This window comes from Psammomys obesus, unplaced genomic scaffold, assembly GCF_907164565.1.
Source record: "Psammomys obesus unplaced genomic scaffold, mPsaObe1.curated_primary_1811, whole genome shotgun sequence".
NCBI classification, from domain to species: domain Eukaryota; kingdom Metazoa; phylum Chordata; class Mammalia; order Rodentia; family Muridae; genus Psammomys; species Psammomys obesus.
This window is the reverse complement of record NW_026591086.1, coordinates 10635683-10650958: the sequence shown is the minus strand read 5'-3', so window position 1 is coordinate 10650958 and position 15276 is coordinate 10635683.

The following is a 15276-nucleotide window of genomic DNA, read 5'->3' as shown; positions in this document are numbered from 1 at the left end:
CCCACTCATAACCACAGCTGTGTAATTCAGAAGGTCAATTTATTCAGTTAACAATGAAAAATGATGGCGCTGAGCACATTTTCCCATAAACAAACCTACAGGAAAGTCCATTATCGCATTAGTTGTCTGGTGAACTTGAATTCAAACAAATGAGAACAAGCTACCCACTTAATGATGCAGCCACGAGGCAGTGCAGCTCCAGAGTTGTGGGGAGATCTACATCACAGATCAGAATGTTTGTGTTCGTGTGGCAGGGTACCTTCTTCCCGTACAGGGCAAGAGACTTATGAACTCTTTTTGGTTTCTGCCCATCCTGCATCTCTATGAGCCCTTCCTGGGAATGGGTCATTCATCGGTCATGATAATAAATTATGTTTATAAACATGAAAGAATGCACCCAACAAAAACATACAAAAAAAAAAAAAGTCACTACCATCGCCCTAAGAGCCACACATTCTGTTGTGTGCTGTTCCGCAGAGGCAGTTGCTTTCAATGTTTTTAAATGTGACTTTCAACATTTGCTCTCAGTTTTTAGATAATACAAATATACACATATGTCTTTATTATCTAGAAAGCTCCGCAGGAATTTTTAATGAGAAAACATTCAAAAGACCAGACACATAGTCCTGCTCTATGAAAACTTTTCTCAGTTATACATTAGTAATTTTTTTTTTTTTGAGACAAGACCTCAACTACATGGCTCTGGCTGCCCTAGAATTCTCTTTGTAGATCAGGCTGACCTATATCCCTCAGCCTGGTATTAAAAGTGTGCCCCACTTGGTTATATGCTTGGTTATATTACGAATGTCTTACTGTGCGTAAAAAGCGTGAAAGTTTGAAGATGGGCCCTTTAAAGTAGTGATTAAGTTAATTGAGGGTTATTAGGGTGGGGCCCTATCCAATCTGACTGGTACCCCAGGGAGAGTAAGAGATGTGCCAGAGATATGAGAAGAGGCCCGGTGAGGACACCGGACAGCGGCTCTCTGGAAGCCTAAGAGGAAAACAGCAAGCCAGGTCTGCCCGCTCGAGGCCTGCTGGTCTCAGACTCTGTGGGAGCAGCCCCAGTAGGCTTACATGGGAGGGGGGGCTTGTGGGTCAGTAAGGATCTGCACGCAGAGCTTAAGGAACTGCATTGCCTCACAAATGCATGTGACCTTCTTCTCTCTACTCGTCCTTCCTTGGTCCTGCTCACTGCAGACAGGTCCTTCTCAACATTAGGCAAGTACTCTAGCATTGAGCTACCTTCCCAGGCCTCTTCTCCATCTTGATACGAGTTGCTGTCCTGTCAGGACCTCAGGCTAGGCTAAGTGCACCTTAGCCACACATCTTTTCCAACACAGATGAAGGCCGATGGAGAAAAACATACAAGCCTCTTGGTTCTTCTCACAATTCCTGACTCCAAACCCCGAATTTCCAATGACCCCACCGAAGTCTGCGTAGTCACACCATGCCCATGCCCTCGATCCTCCCCACATCCTTGACATCACCTCACAGTCCTGCCTGTCTCCAAGCGCCAGCGTTTTCTTTGCCCTCCCTTCCCAGTTAAGGATCTGGCTTCAGTCCCTGCACTAAGAAAGGAGGCAAAACCGGAAGAAAGGGCTTCCATAATCTGTCTCCATCGTGTGCGACCACCCACCTGCCCACCCACACCACACCACAGACTGTCTGCCTAGCACAGGAGCACCCTGGCAAGGGTGTGAAGAGCTGAAGCTCTGAGGTGAGCAGGAGCCCTTGTGAATGAATTCATGCTGTTATTTCCAGAGTGAGTTAGTTATTGGGGAATACCCCTTTTCTCTCCGGCAGGGGAGCCCTTAGGCCCCTTTGTCGTGAGATAATGCAGCAGAAAAGCCCTCACCAGACTCAAGCCCTTGATCCCAGACTTTTCTGTCTCAAAAACCATGAGACAAACAAACAAACAAACAAACAAACAAAAAACTTTCAGGACTTGGTTCTCGCCTTCCACCAGGCTCATCTTCAGGCTTGGTAACAAACTCCTTTCTCAGCCAACCAAATTTCTGTTCCTTATACGTTACACAGTACAGGATGTTCTGTTATAGGAACAGAACACGGATCAAGATACACTACAGTTCCCCAGCCTGGCCTCTAGCATGTTCATATACCAGTGTTGTACTCAGAAATTCTGCAGTTTTTTTTTTTTTTTCTTTTTACTCCACTGTGTGTGACACTGCACAATGATGTAGTGAGTCACTGGGCACTAAAAAATACTGGATTTACTACTGATAGGGAGGCTGAAATCACCAAAGACCTGATACAAAGAGGAAATAAAGACACAAAAAACAAATAATCATTTATAGCTTGCCTGTGAGTAAGAAAGAAAACAAGAAAAAGCCTATTTTCAATATTTGCCTTCACACGTTCCTTGACCTACTTTAAAGCAGACTCCAAAACATGAAAGATCCTTAACTTAAGGTGGAATGACTTGCAGTTTTGGTGCAGGGGACTTCGTGGAAACTTGCAGCCATTAGTCCATCTGCTTCTGCTCTGGAAAGCTCTTTTCCCCAGCTGTTTCCCAAATCAAGTTTACAGGCTCCTGCTCAAGATCAAGGGTGAGGAGGAGAAGCAGAACTAGACAGTTCTCTCTCGGTAGCTAGGTCGTGAGGGAGGGAAGCCAGGCCCGCTGCATTCATTACCTCCATTCCCCAAGAAGCAAAACAGCTCCGCCACTCTCCTTGAAGGCATGGGCCCCGGAGCTTCTACTCTGAGGTAAAAATAACATCTACCTATCATCAAGCTTCAGTGTGTGGTTACCTGGGGATGGCCCCCAAAAGGTCAAGCTTTGCTGTTACTGATTACCACGTATGGTTTGTGGACCTCTGTATCTCTCAACTAGGGGCTATGTGTGGTGATATATGCTTGTCATGGCAAGACTTGGGAGGCTGACACAGTAAAAACCACAAGTTCAGGGCCAGCCTGGGCTACACAGCAAGATCGCTCAACAAACAACAGAAGCAACTGGGTCAGAGGTTAGAAAAAAAAAAAATCAAACAAACACCATGTTGAAAATCCATCATAAAGCCTCAAAATGTGTTCTTTGAATTGTTTTCCACAAACCAAGTTACCAAGTTAAACCAAACCAAGACTTTCTGTGCATTAAGAAGATTCACAATCTGTATGAGCTACGCTGTAATACTTTTCTCAGAAGAAACCTGTCTCATCATTTCAACATCACACAACAGGGCAGGTGGGATGGCTCAGCAGCTAAAGACGTTTGTTGCCAACTTAAGAACTGGAGTCCGATCCCCAGAACCCACATGGCAAAAGGAGAGAACTGACTCCCCAAGTTGTCCTTTGGCCATGGGATGCACGCACACATAGAGGATAAATAAAAAAATATAACTAAAAATAAACGAAGCCCACAATATAGCAAGAAGTTCCCAACCATGCTACATTCTATGCTAATTAAAGTCATCAGCCTCTGCGTTGAATGTGACATATGATTTTTTTAACCCTCTACAGTCTTGTACTTTGAGGATATAAAATTGTTTAGGATAAGTCTTTCCTTCTCTTTAAATAACTGTAGTGTAGTTTCAAAGGAAAGGACAGCTAGAACTAATCAGTTCTAAAAAGTATTGCGCCCCTCCCCCCAAAATTTCAGGCATCACTGAGGATTTACTTACTAAGGAAAGGTGGGCATCTCATGGCTTCCTCTGCTTCCTCTGACAGGTTCATTTATTCTTTTGTTGGTTTGTTTTTTGAGAAAGAAGCTAATGGAACCCAGGCTGGCCTTGAACTTATTACATTGCTTACTCTGGCCTTCAGTTTCTGACCCCTGATCTGTCTACCTTCAAATGTTGAAATTACAGACATGTGCCTCTACACACAGGTTCATTTACTCTATAACAAATGTTTCCCAAGCTCTATGTATGTTCTGGGGATCGAACTGTTGGGCCTTCTGAGAATGAACAAAATGACAGTAGACAAGAAGGTTCTTAAAGGAGCTTAGGGAGATATATCAGTGGGTAAAGGTGCTTTAAAAGCAAGAGGACCCATGTTCAAATCCTCAGCAGCCATGGAAAAGCTGGGTATGGCTATGTGAGCCCATGAACCCACTGATGAGGGCAGAGGCAGGCAAGATCTCAGAAGTGTGCTGGCCAGTCAGACTAGCTAAAACAAGAACACTTCAGCTTGAATGAGAGACCCTGTCTCAGAAAATAAGGTAGAGGCAAGAGAGACACGCAACATTCTCTTCTGGCCTCCAAATGGGTGCTCACAAATGCATTACTCCCTCTGTCCCTCCTTCCATCCCCCTTCTGTCTGTCTGTCTGTCTGTCTGTCTCTCTCTCTCTCTCTCTCTCTCTCTCACACACACACACACACAGAGAGAGACAGACACACAGAGAGATTCTGTTGAGAAGGTAAACACAGAAAGCCCCAAGATAGAAGTGTGCTGGGGCTTAGAGTTAGAGGAGGATAGAAGATTGGAGAGGGCCTGGGGAAGGGATAACTATTGCCCAGAGAGACAGAATACTCCAACGCCGTCCTTTCTGTTTGTTCTTTAGATAAGATCTTGCTGTACAGCCCCACTGGCTTGGTACTCACCGCAATGTAAAACAAGCTGGCATCAGGCCTGTCGCAACCCTCTAGCTTCAAATGTGGGGGTTATCAACTTCTTAATTTAAATGTGTAGCAAGACGGTACTTGCCAGATGTGGCTCTGACATCTTGTTCCCTCCAGCTTCAAGGTCATGAGCCATTGCATTTCTGCTTATTATAGTGATCCAGCCTGAGGTGATAGTAGCACAAAATGAGTGAAGATGGCCTCAACTGGTTCAATGTCTTCAAGAACCTTTTGAATCTAAGGACCCATGGTGGAGACTGATTGCTCTCAATAGCAAACAATCAAAAAAATTAATGCTGCTGAAGTACAGCCAATTAACTCATACAATGCAATTAACCACCATATGATTGTAACAGAATTCTAATTCATGGATTTCAATACAATATTTTTTTTTTTTTGGCCTTTTCTTCCTAATGTTCCTAAGACACTGAAGGACAAGGAAGAAGAGAAAAAGAAGGAAAAGGATGGGGGCAAGAAGGAAGAAGGAAAGAAAGAGGAAGAAACAAGGGGAGGAGGGAAGAGGGAGCTAAAAAGGAAATGGAGAGAAAAAAATGGAGATTTGAAGAGAAAGAAAGAAAATTATCCTGGCATGGCTAACTTGTACTTGTAATTGTACTTGTGAGGTGGAGGCAGGAAGAATGGAAATTTGAGATCTACCTATACTCTATACTCTTAAGACCTACCCAGACCAATCTATAGCAAGTTCATGCCAGCCTGGGAGACCTAGTGAGGCCCTCAAGAAAAGAGGGTGCAGGGTGCTGGAAAGGAGCTCAATGGTATCATGCTTGCTTGCCTAGCACACGTAAGGCCCTGGGTCTAGCCCTCATCACCATGAAAAGAATTATACAAAATGTTCAAATTGATGTTCTTATGTACCACCCCGGTCTTTGAACCTTTGTACAGTTTGTCTGTACACACCTAGGGTGTGCTCAGCACTGCGTTGTCATCATGCAATTCATCTAAAATCTCCACGTGAAGGTCATTTTTACATTCATTTCAACCTTTGTTTTCTTCCCGATCAAAATATTTACTTTGGCTGTGTTACGTGCGAGGGTTCCCAGAAAAGTTTCCTTCAGCTGTTGATAAGTTCATGGGCTTCCTGTCTTTAACTCTGGGGAGACAATTCAGAAAGGATTGGCCATAATCTCTTTGTTTTCAGTTTCCTTGCAACTCGAACCAGTTTGCTTTTTCCCGTTAGCTCTCACAGGTTCGATAGATGCTTGATAAAATGCATGATAATTTGATTTAATTCCTAAAGCATTTCATCAGCTGACCAATATAGTTAAATCAGTACAGTTTGCCTCAGACTGCCTTAACCTTGGGTCTGAGTGTTTATTACAACCCAGAAAGTACTATACAACCCTGTGCACAAATGAGTCACTGTAGTCTACCCACAAAGGCATGGAAATAAACGTAGCCCGGTGCCAGCAAGTGCAGAATCACATACACGCCTCAAGACCCCCACATCCCGGTCCAGTCAGTCTTTCTGAGAAATACAGCACCAGGATTTCCATCTTTCCGTTTACTGTCAGACGCACCCAAAGGCACACTCTCTGGTTCCAAGCCGGCCCAGATTTGTATCATTATAGGCAACAAAGGTGAATTTACTGCTAAATGTTTGAGTAAAAGCAAAGAGAGGTTAAAGGAGGCTTCTTGGTACTTGTTTCTGCAGAACAGTGGGCTCTTTGTCTTTTCAGAGTCTCTGGGGGTTGGCCCCGGGCCTCTTCTTGGATAACACGCAGCCGCCAGACCTAGTTCTCACCCCCTCCCCCAATAAGCTATTCCCTTTGGGCAGCCCCAATGCAGACATGCATACAGTGACTCCCTGTCCTCAGCAGTCCCGCTTCCAGAACATTCCCTGCCCATTTTGTGAATCTAATACCTGATATAAAATTTCTAATTACAGGCACTGAATACTCTCTCCTAGGAGATCTGAAGCTTCAAACTCTGCTCTTTGTCAGACCTTTTCTTCTCCGTGGAAAGCCCTTGCCAAACGGCCACATTTCACTTTGTCTGATCCAGGCTTTTTATCTGTTCTCAACCAGACAAGGGCAAAATGCTTCATTTGCTGGCTGTGCAGGCAATCCATTTCCAGGATCTGCCCGTGCCCACTCCTGCCATACCAGCGTGCTGTGCAAAGCGCCCCAGAGCTACTTCTCAGGCCCTGGCAAAAACCACTGAGATGCCTCCCAAACAAAAACCCTTACAATTGCAAAGAGTGTCTAGACAAGTAGATTTTAGAAGTGTCGGTGGCTTTTCTCTGTGATTTATACCAAAGTCACAGGGCAGTAGATGCCAGGTTCAGATGTGAAGTGGTAGAATTATGAAATGTAAATATCATTTGGCAAGAGAGAATTCTGACCAATGCACATTTAAATGTTTGCAGAAAATGAGCTTTTGGCTTATGTGCGTTCTAGAGTGCTGGTCAGAAACTTCAGATTCCTTTAAAAATGAAGAGCCTGACCAGCATCTGTCATCAAGGATAATAAAGTGGCCCGAATCCAAAGATTATACAACTCTGACCTATCCTATCTATTCTGGGTAATAATAGATATATTTGCAGTTCCTGTATGACATGCACCACCAGAGGCTTAGGTAGGTTCAAGGTGGCCCAGGAAATGTGAAGCAAGAAAGGCCATCAGCGTCGCCTCTGGCCTGAGTCAACATGAGAAAGGGTCAAAGTCAGAGGAAGGGAGGAGGATCCTGGGCGAGCAGATTACTCTGTTGATAGATGTTTGGCTGGATAATCTCTTGGTCTGGATTTCTCTTTGGAAACAGAGAACAGTGGTGAGACACATAAAGTGAGTGAGTGAGCAAGAGAGTTCAGACAGAAAGAAATCCTACACACAAGCTGACCACAAGCCTCCCTGCTCATTTAATCTCCCATAATGCATAGGGGGTAACTGAGATCCTGAGGATGTCCCAGAGACACGATGGAAGACGTCCCAAATGATTGCCACTCTTTTACAGCTGACTTTCCAATGGAAGGCAGAGCTTTAACAAGCCAATATTACCAGATAATTTAGTTTGTGGTAAATATTGTGAAGGGGTGAGGGCCACCTCCCTATGGACATCCATAGAAACTGTCTCTAAAGAGGGAAATGCTTTAGCTACATACCGAGGAATGGAAAAGAGAACCCCCAAAAGATCTGAAAAGATCTGACTGGAAGGTCTCTGAGGAGCCAAAGTGTTGTGTGACGAGACTTTTCCTGGGGAGACCCTACATACACGCATCTGCTCAGCCCAGCTGGGGAGCCATGAGAGACCGAAGTACAGATACCACCAAAGTCTAGCTCGGTGAGCCGATGAGGTTTACTAGGGGTATGTACAGGTGAGGGGTTACTGACAAGGCACAGAAATAACCCAAAGACAGTTGCATCAACAAAGCCCACCCTGTCATGGATGACAGCTCACAAAGCTGGGAACCTGGAACATGCCACACAGCCTGCAGGTTGTAAGAGTGTCCTTTCCAAGCGACTCTGGTCTTAAACCTCTTCTAGGCAGCTGATCTCATATCGGAGTCTTCTTTGAAGGTTGTCTTGTCTGAGGGTCTTCCTTGCAGCTTTTATTGCTTTCTTTGGGAAGAAGGGACCTAGTGAATCTTGTCAGTTTCGGGGACTTCCTGAAGCTATTTTGAGTTGTTTATTTTCCCGTTTAAGGTACTTCCCCGCAGAATAGAATTTTCTATCTTCGAGTAAACTCTTATACAACACAAGGAAATGGTGGAACAAAATGAGAGAGCCAGAGGGGCGGGTGGGCATTCAACAGAGGTCTCATGCAAATCAGGATAGAGTTATTATTTTGCTCCTGCTATGATGGGGAGGCGAGGGGCAGTAGGTTGCTTTGGATGGAGCCTCATGATGAGGGGTGCTACATCCTGAAAAAATAATTTCCTACCCAGGGTCACTTCCCTTTTTTTTTTTTTTTTTTTAAATTCAGAGAGATAGATCACATTACAGTGTCAATCACCTGCTGTACCCTAGGACTTGCAGAACTCACAGAACTTCTCAAGGACTATCAGTCAGAACTTAGATGCAGGCAAATGTCATGAACTATTCCTCCTGTGATACAAGGGCAGTAGTTATCATGAATTGGGGTCTTCATGGCAAATTACATATTTACTAAGAACTTCTTAAGTAGTATGGTTATGGCAGCAAGATAGGTCTGTTCCTGACTACGGTGGAGCGTATAAACTGCCAAATGACTGACAAATAGGCAGGGACTAAATGATTTGACTAAGGCAGGGAAAGCACACGGGAGCCAGAGGCACACAGCAGCATAATCAAGTAACTTGTCAAAGAAAGACCTCCCAGAGGAAGAGATGCTCCTTGGCTCCTCAGAGTCCTCCCAGTCTATTTCAGAGCTTTTGAAAGGTCTCCTTTTCAGCTGCTGGTTCTTCGCTTAAAGCGTTGCTCTCCTTAGGGACCGTTTCTGAGGCCACCCTGTGTAATGCAGTTCTGATCCCTTCTTACTATTTACCTTGCACAGGTAGAATAAGAATTACCAGAAGTGGGCAGCTTGTCAAGGAAGAGTTTTAGAGTTGGGAGGGATGAGGTAAAAAGCTCCCATTTTTGTCTGCATGTTTGTTTGTGCTTACAAAATTGAAATATGACAGCAAGATCAAGGAGCGAAAAAAAGGGGCTAGAAAGTAGAACGCTCTAGGGCCCAAGTCAGGAGGTTAGATGGAGACGGGTCTTGTAAAGATGTTAACTTGTCTATAATTTGTGCTGTAGCGGTGGGAAAGCTCTGAAGGGTGGGTGTGGAAAATGAATTGGACGTGGGGAAGATGAAGTTGCAGTAGTCACTGGAAGACTGTGCACCAACGTGATGATTGACACATGCGCAAACAGAGAAGAGTTGACCAACTGCAGGCATCTGTAGCCATGGCTTTATAAAATGAGTGGCGTTGTGTATGGTGCTTGTAATCCCAGCCTTGTACTGGGACAGTGGAAGCAGGAGGATCAGGAAGTCAAGGTCATCCTTGGCTATTTAGTGAGTCTGAGGCCAGGCTGCCTGGGTTAGGAGGAAACCCTTCTCCAAAACCAAACAAACACAAGCCAGAGCCATCTCCTTAAATAACTTGAGCCAGAAAACAAACACAAATTGAAACTGGTTCAGAGGAAACTTGGCAGGCCATGATGGGTTATGTAAACCAAATGGGTAAAAAAGTCAGCCCAGGAATATGTAGATGCTGTAGCAAGAGGAAAACTATGGTGAGTGCTGTGTAGGGGAAGAGGGTAGCAGCAAAAAGAGACCATGCTCGAAGCCCATGAGAAGGGGGTAGGGAGTGGAGTAAGCAGCTGTTCCAGGAGCTGGCAGAGCTCTCTGCAACCTTCCAGGTTCCAGTCCCATAAGGTTTAATGTTACCATGTCTCCTAGCCATTAATTACCGTGAGTCTTTTCTGTTTCATTGCTCTGCATAAAGGAGTCTCTATCCTTCTGTGTATAAACTAACTTGATTTTTCTTTCTTATGATATTAAAAAAAATGTGAGCAAAACAGGACTTTAATCCCACCTCTTGGAAGCAGAGTCAGGCATATATGTATGAGTTTGAGGAGAGCCTGGTCTACATAATAAGTTCCAAGACAGCCAAGGCTACACAGTGAGTACTTCTCTCTACAACAACGAAAACAGCAGCAACAACAAAATTATAAGGATGATGTGTAAAAATAACTTTTATTCTCCTGATCACCTCTTGTCACCTCAGAGGCTTACTGCCTCTATCTGCTAATTTAGGCCCTATCCCAGAAGCTTTTAGCCTCCATACAATCTAATCTAGGCCTAGAATGCTTTCAGTCTCTGAGATTCACTGCTGAATGAGCTCACCTTTTCCAGCTCTTTCCAACCTCTGGATGGCTGCTTCAACTCAGCTGTTCTGGTTTAAACACCTCTCCAAGCTGACTGATTCAAACTGGCTTCTCTTACTTCTGACTGAATTACTCTGCTTGGCCTCAAACTAACTCTAGCAATCTGTTCTAATCTTTTGACTCTTTCTCATTCTCTGGCTTCTGTCTTTACCTGTGTCTAGCTTGTTCTCTCTACAACCTGTCTCTGTAAAGCTGTCCCAGTAAAACTGCCTCCTCTCTGTGCTGCTCTTCCCTTAAATTGCCTCTTTTTCCTATGTTCTAGTGAGAGTTGGGCATATCCCAACTTTCTCTGATTTGTCACTGTCTTCGATATCTGCCGCTCAATTAGATATCACTTTCAAAATCAGTGCTTCCTTCTACCAACTAATTTAACCTTCGTTGTTTGGGATTAAAGGGAAGTACTAAAAGTGTGTCTATATTCCAGCCAGAGTGGTCATGTTGCTGGATTAAAATTCCTCTACACCTCCCCCCTTTATGTTTAAGCTAAAAATTGTACATGGTTAAACTATTATATCAGAAACAATTATCAATCCCCCAAACTCAACAGTTTGAATGTCCTTACGAAGTTCCGTTGATACAATGATCCTTCATAACTGCAGTTCTGATCATCTGTCTTCAGCAACAGTTATTTCAGCATCAAGGTTTTCAAATCTGCCAGTCTGGTCTGTCCTTCAGCTGGTTTGTTGAGCTCTTTCCATACATGCATATCAGCTTTCTGCAACATCTGATTCAAACATGAAAAAGGAGCAATGATAGTTCATCCGACAACTTGGCCATTCAGTCCAAACTAATTTATAAAGACTTAAAAATGCCTTTCATTTGATCAGACATGAAAAAAATAAAAAGTAATAATAATTTCAAATGCTAATTTACCAAAGGCACACTTGGCTTACTGTCATGAAATGAAAAAATGGGTTTCTTAAACCATATGTCTTAATTCCATGTTAGAATGTTAGACCGTAGATTTCCATGTGGCCTACACAATCTCAGACATCAGCTTTTGAGTTTTCTTCTTAAATAAAAAGAATATTTTTGTTTGGAATTAAAAACCCAGTTAAGAAATTTAAAATGTTTTAAGTAAACTCAAAGCGTTACTATAGTTCAGACTTGTTTTCTAAATCTTTAAGAGTTGGAATGATTTGGAGCTAAGATAAAATGTTTGAGCAGGGTGGTGGTAGCCCATGCTTTTAATCCCAGCAGAGACAGCTAGATCTGTATAAATTAGTTGTTTTCTAAATTCTAAAGTTAAAGTGAACAAGGTGGTGATGGTGCATACCTTTAATCTCCCATCTTCTCTTGCACTTTCTCTGCCTCAGTTTCTCTCCCAAGCCCCACTACCACCATGTCTCTCTCACACCCTCTCTCTCTCCACCTCCATCCAATAAATCTCTTTCATATCAGATCTGTTGTGTGCGGCATTTTAAAAATAAATCCTAACACTGATGGCTCATACAAGGAGGGCTCTTTCTGGTAATGTTTAAACATGCTGAAACCCCTCTTTCCACGCCCTCCTACAACCAAGCTTCCTCTCTCACGCCACCTTCATCCCCTGTGCCTTTTATGATTGCTCGCACCTGTCCCTCTGCACGTGGCCACTCTGACTTATCATCCTGCTGCCGCCTCCACACGCTCTGCGCGCTGAGGGCAAGGCGGCTAGCTCAGACCTGGGCTACTCCCTCCACCACCCCTGGCGCATTGGCTTGGCCTAAGACCTATGGATGCTGCTCTAAAACAGGCAGGAGGAGACCGGGACGACGCTGCAGCACCCGCGCCAGCAGGTCGGAACCGAGAGAGAATACTGCCTACACCAGCCACTCACAAGGTTTGTCTGTTATCCTAAATTCTACCTTTGGCTAAATGCTACCATATGGCTTTTTTTCACATGTGGACTCACTCACCCCCTCCCCACTCCTTCAGCCAGCCTGCAGGATTCCAAAATCTCAAGCTCTTCTAAACTTTAAACCTTAAGATGACACATGATTCAAAACATTTATAAGACTTCTTAGTCACAACTAACTCTCTGTTTATTATCTTGTCTCCATTTAGACTAACAAAACAAGTCTCATTTTTAAATTAGTATGGATTTTTATATAAATTCAAAGTTATATTTTTATACCATGCTCTATATATGCCTATATATGTATATATATTTTATACCATGATATAATATATATATATATATATGTTGAATATATATTATATCATGGTTCAAAACCCTGGTTCAAAATAATTTTTATATGATGCTAAAATTTCAAGGTTATAAAGTCTATTCAGATGAACAAGCTAATTTAAAATGTATGTCTAACTGCCTATGTCTTTACCAGTTCCTAAATAAATGAATGAATGCTATTTTTCTTGCCATCAGCTGCCCATGATCTGAATTCACCACTAGGTTTTCTAGCTGATAGATTTGGTATAATAAATTCAAATGTAATATTAAAACTATTTCATGCTGTTCTACTGTATTGCTAATTATAAAACTCATAACTCAGGATTACTACATAAAAGTTTTTGCCCAGATGCCCTAAAACTGTTATGATACGAATCCAAGGATACTCTAAATTGAGATCTATTAATTTCAGAGACATTCATTTGCTTACAATGTCAAAGCTTGGTAATTACGCTGTATCTTCACTCTCATAAAGGTTAAAATATATTTGGTTTTGTTTTCTAAATATGGTAATATTATTAATCTATAGTATAGCCTTAGACCTTTATAAGCTATGGACTTTTTATAAACTAAATCATACAGAAAACTATTATGCTCCCTCTTTACAGAATCTGTTTATGTTTTTAAAGGCTTCAATTTAATAGGAATAGAACCTAAAGTCCTAGTCTTTAATTGATGATTAATAAATGCAAATTAATAATCAGTCATCCTGTAGATAATTAAGTCCTTTAATATGTTCAAGAATATATTAGTCCTACAGATGCAGACACGGTCTCACTGCCATCTTAACTAAACAGCTGGGGATGGTCCCTGAACCCCTATCTCAGAGCTGCTAAAGGTGATTTTTATAGTCTTTAAAGCCTGAGAGGAGCCTTCCCAACAGGCTCAGCTACAGCACAACAACTATGTTCCAGGACTTGGCTGCTGCCCTGCAACCGTCAGAATTCCTGTAGAGGAAACGAGAGGTCCGTGGTGCCCCATCCAGCAGGGTCCAGCCTAAGTGGACTACCTCAGGGTCACTGGTCCCGCAGCTGCCTCATCGAGCCATGCCCTGCCTGCCAGCAGACTGGCCTCTGGAAGTCAAAATGCTCCCATGCGGGCTTGTCCTCGGTGCCCAGCCATGGAGGCTCAACCAGAACACGTGCCACAGACACTTCCAGCCTTCCAGCTCCTTGGCCTGGCAGACGACAGACGGCTCCTAGATTCAGTGGTCTCCTCCACCCTCGCTGAGCCCAGGGTAATGCTGCAGGTCTGTTTTAACCTCATGCTCGGGCCCCACAGTCACACTGCCAACCTCTGTCGGGAGAGGCTCCAGATGCCTTCTCAGTCCTCTTCATATGCAGGAGACTGGGCCTTAAGCCTCAGAGCTGCTACTGTCAGGCCTACCTTGATACCAGACTCAAACAAACAAACAAACAAACAAACAAACAAACAAAAACAAACAGGTCTCACATATTTAAGGTATCCTAAATAGATAAATTCTTCATTTTTCTTCACCTTGCTATGCTACTGTTGTATTAACTATCCAGAGCTTTGACATTTATCACCAGAGCTTTGGTTTATTAATCAAACTCTGGCAAAACAAACATTCCACTGTACAATCTACTACCATGGTTGCAAGCTCAAGATTTTAAATCTCCTTTGGTTTGTCTTTTAAGTATAGACTCTTCAAAGTTGTTTCTCATTGTGCTAGACTTACGTACACCCAGTCTTCTGGAGAGAGAGAGAAGTCTTTCTTCCAGGATACATAATCATACTAAAAGTCAAGATCAAGTGAGCTTTTGCCCCTTGTACTTCACGGAAGGCTTCTGCCTTTCCAAAGCTCACCTTAAAGAGTGTTTGTGCTGTTAAGGCAAAGGCGTATGTCTACAGCCTTTTTCTACAGTATATATTTCACTGCAGATTACAGTGGTGATGCTAACATGTCTAACGTTTATCTCCTGCGTAAACTTGAAAGGATCCTTATAAGCTACAGGAAATCTACCTGAATCCACCTCTCAGGTCAAATGGAATCCAGATAAGTACTACCAATCAACAGCCAAAGTTTCTCACCTTTTACCTACCTCAAAGGCTGGGATTCCTAACCCCTCAATCCTTTCTCTGGTTTTGGGACTCCCCTTTCCTGGCTACTCCATCATGACATTCCTGCACCCAGCATGGGCCGATTGGTGAGTTGGCATAAATGCTTCCTACCGTTCTCACCAACCTACATCCACACCCTTCATCTAGGACCTTTTTGTTTTGGGTGAGATCTCTACCAGCACGTTTCCTCTCTCGTCTATAAAATCCTAGTACTAGGTAATCATGTCTGCTACAGGCAACTGTGTTCTTGGTCTCTGACCAGTGCTGATGAACTGCTGCAACAGATTGTACCAATCTGCTGAGTCAGACCTTGCTCTTGGGTTGCCTTGACAGGTCACTGACTCCTGCCCAGTGGAAATAGTCCATTTGCCCATTCCTCCAGATTCTCTTTTGGGATGCTCTCTGGAGAATTTCAGATTTCTACACCTAGTGCCCACATTAGGGCACTAGCTTCCAAGCTTACAGGCCTCTGCAATCAAACTTGGCCTCAATTTCCCTTAGATGACAGATCCAAAATAAAACCTTTTTAATTACTGCCATCAACCAGGTAAATTAAGGTTCCTATGTTCAAGTCTCTTC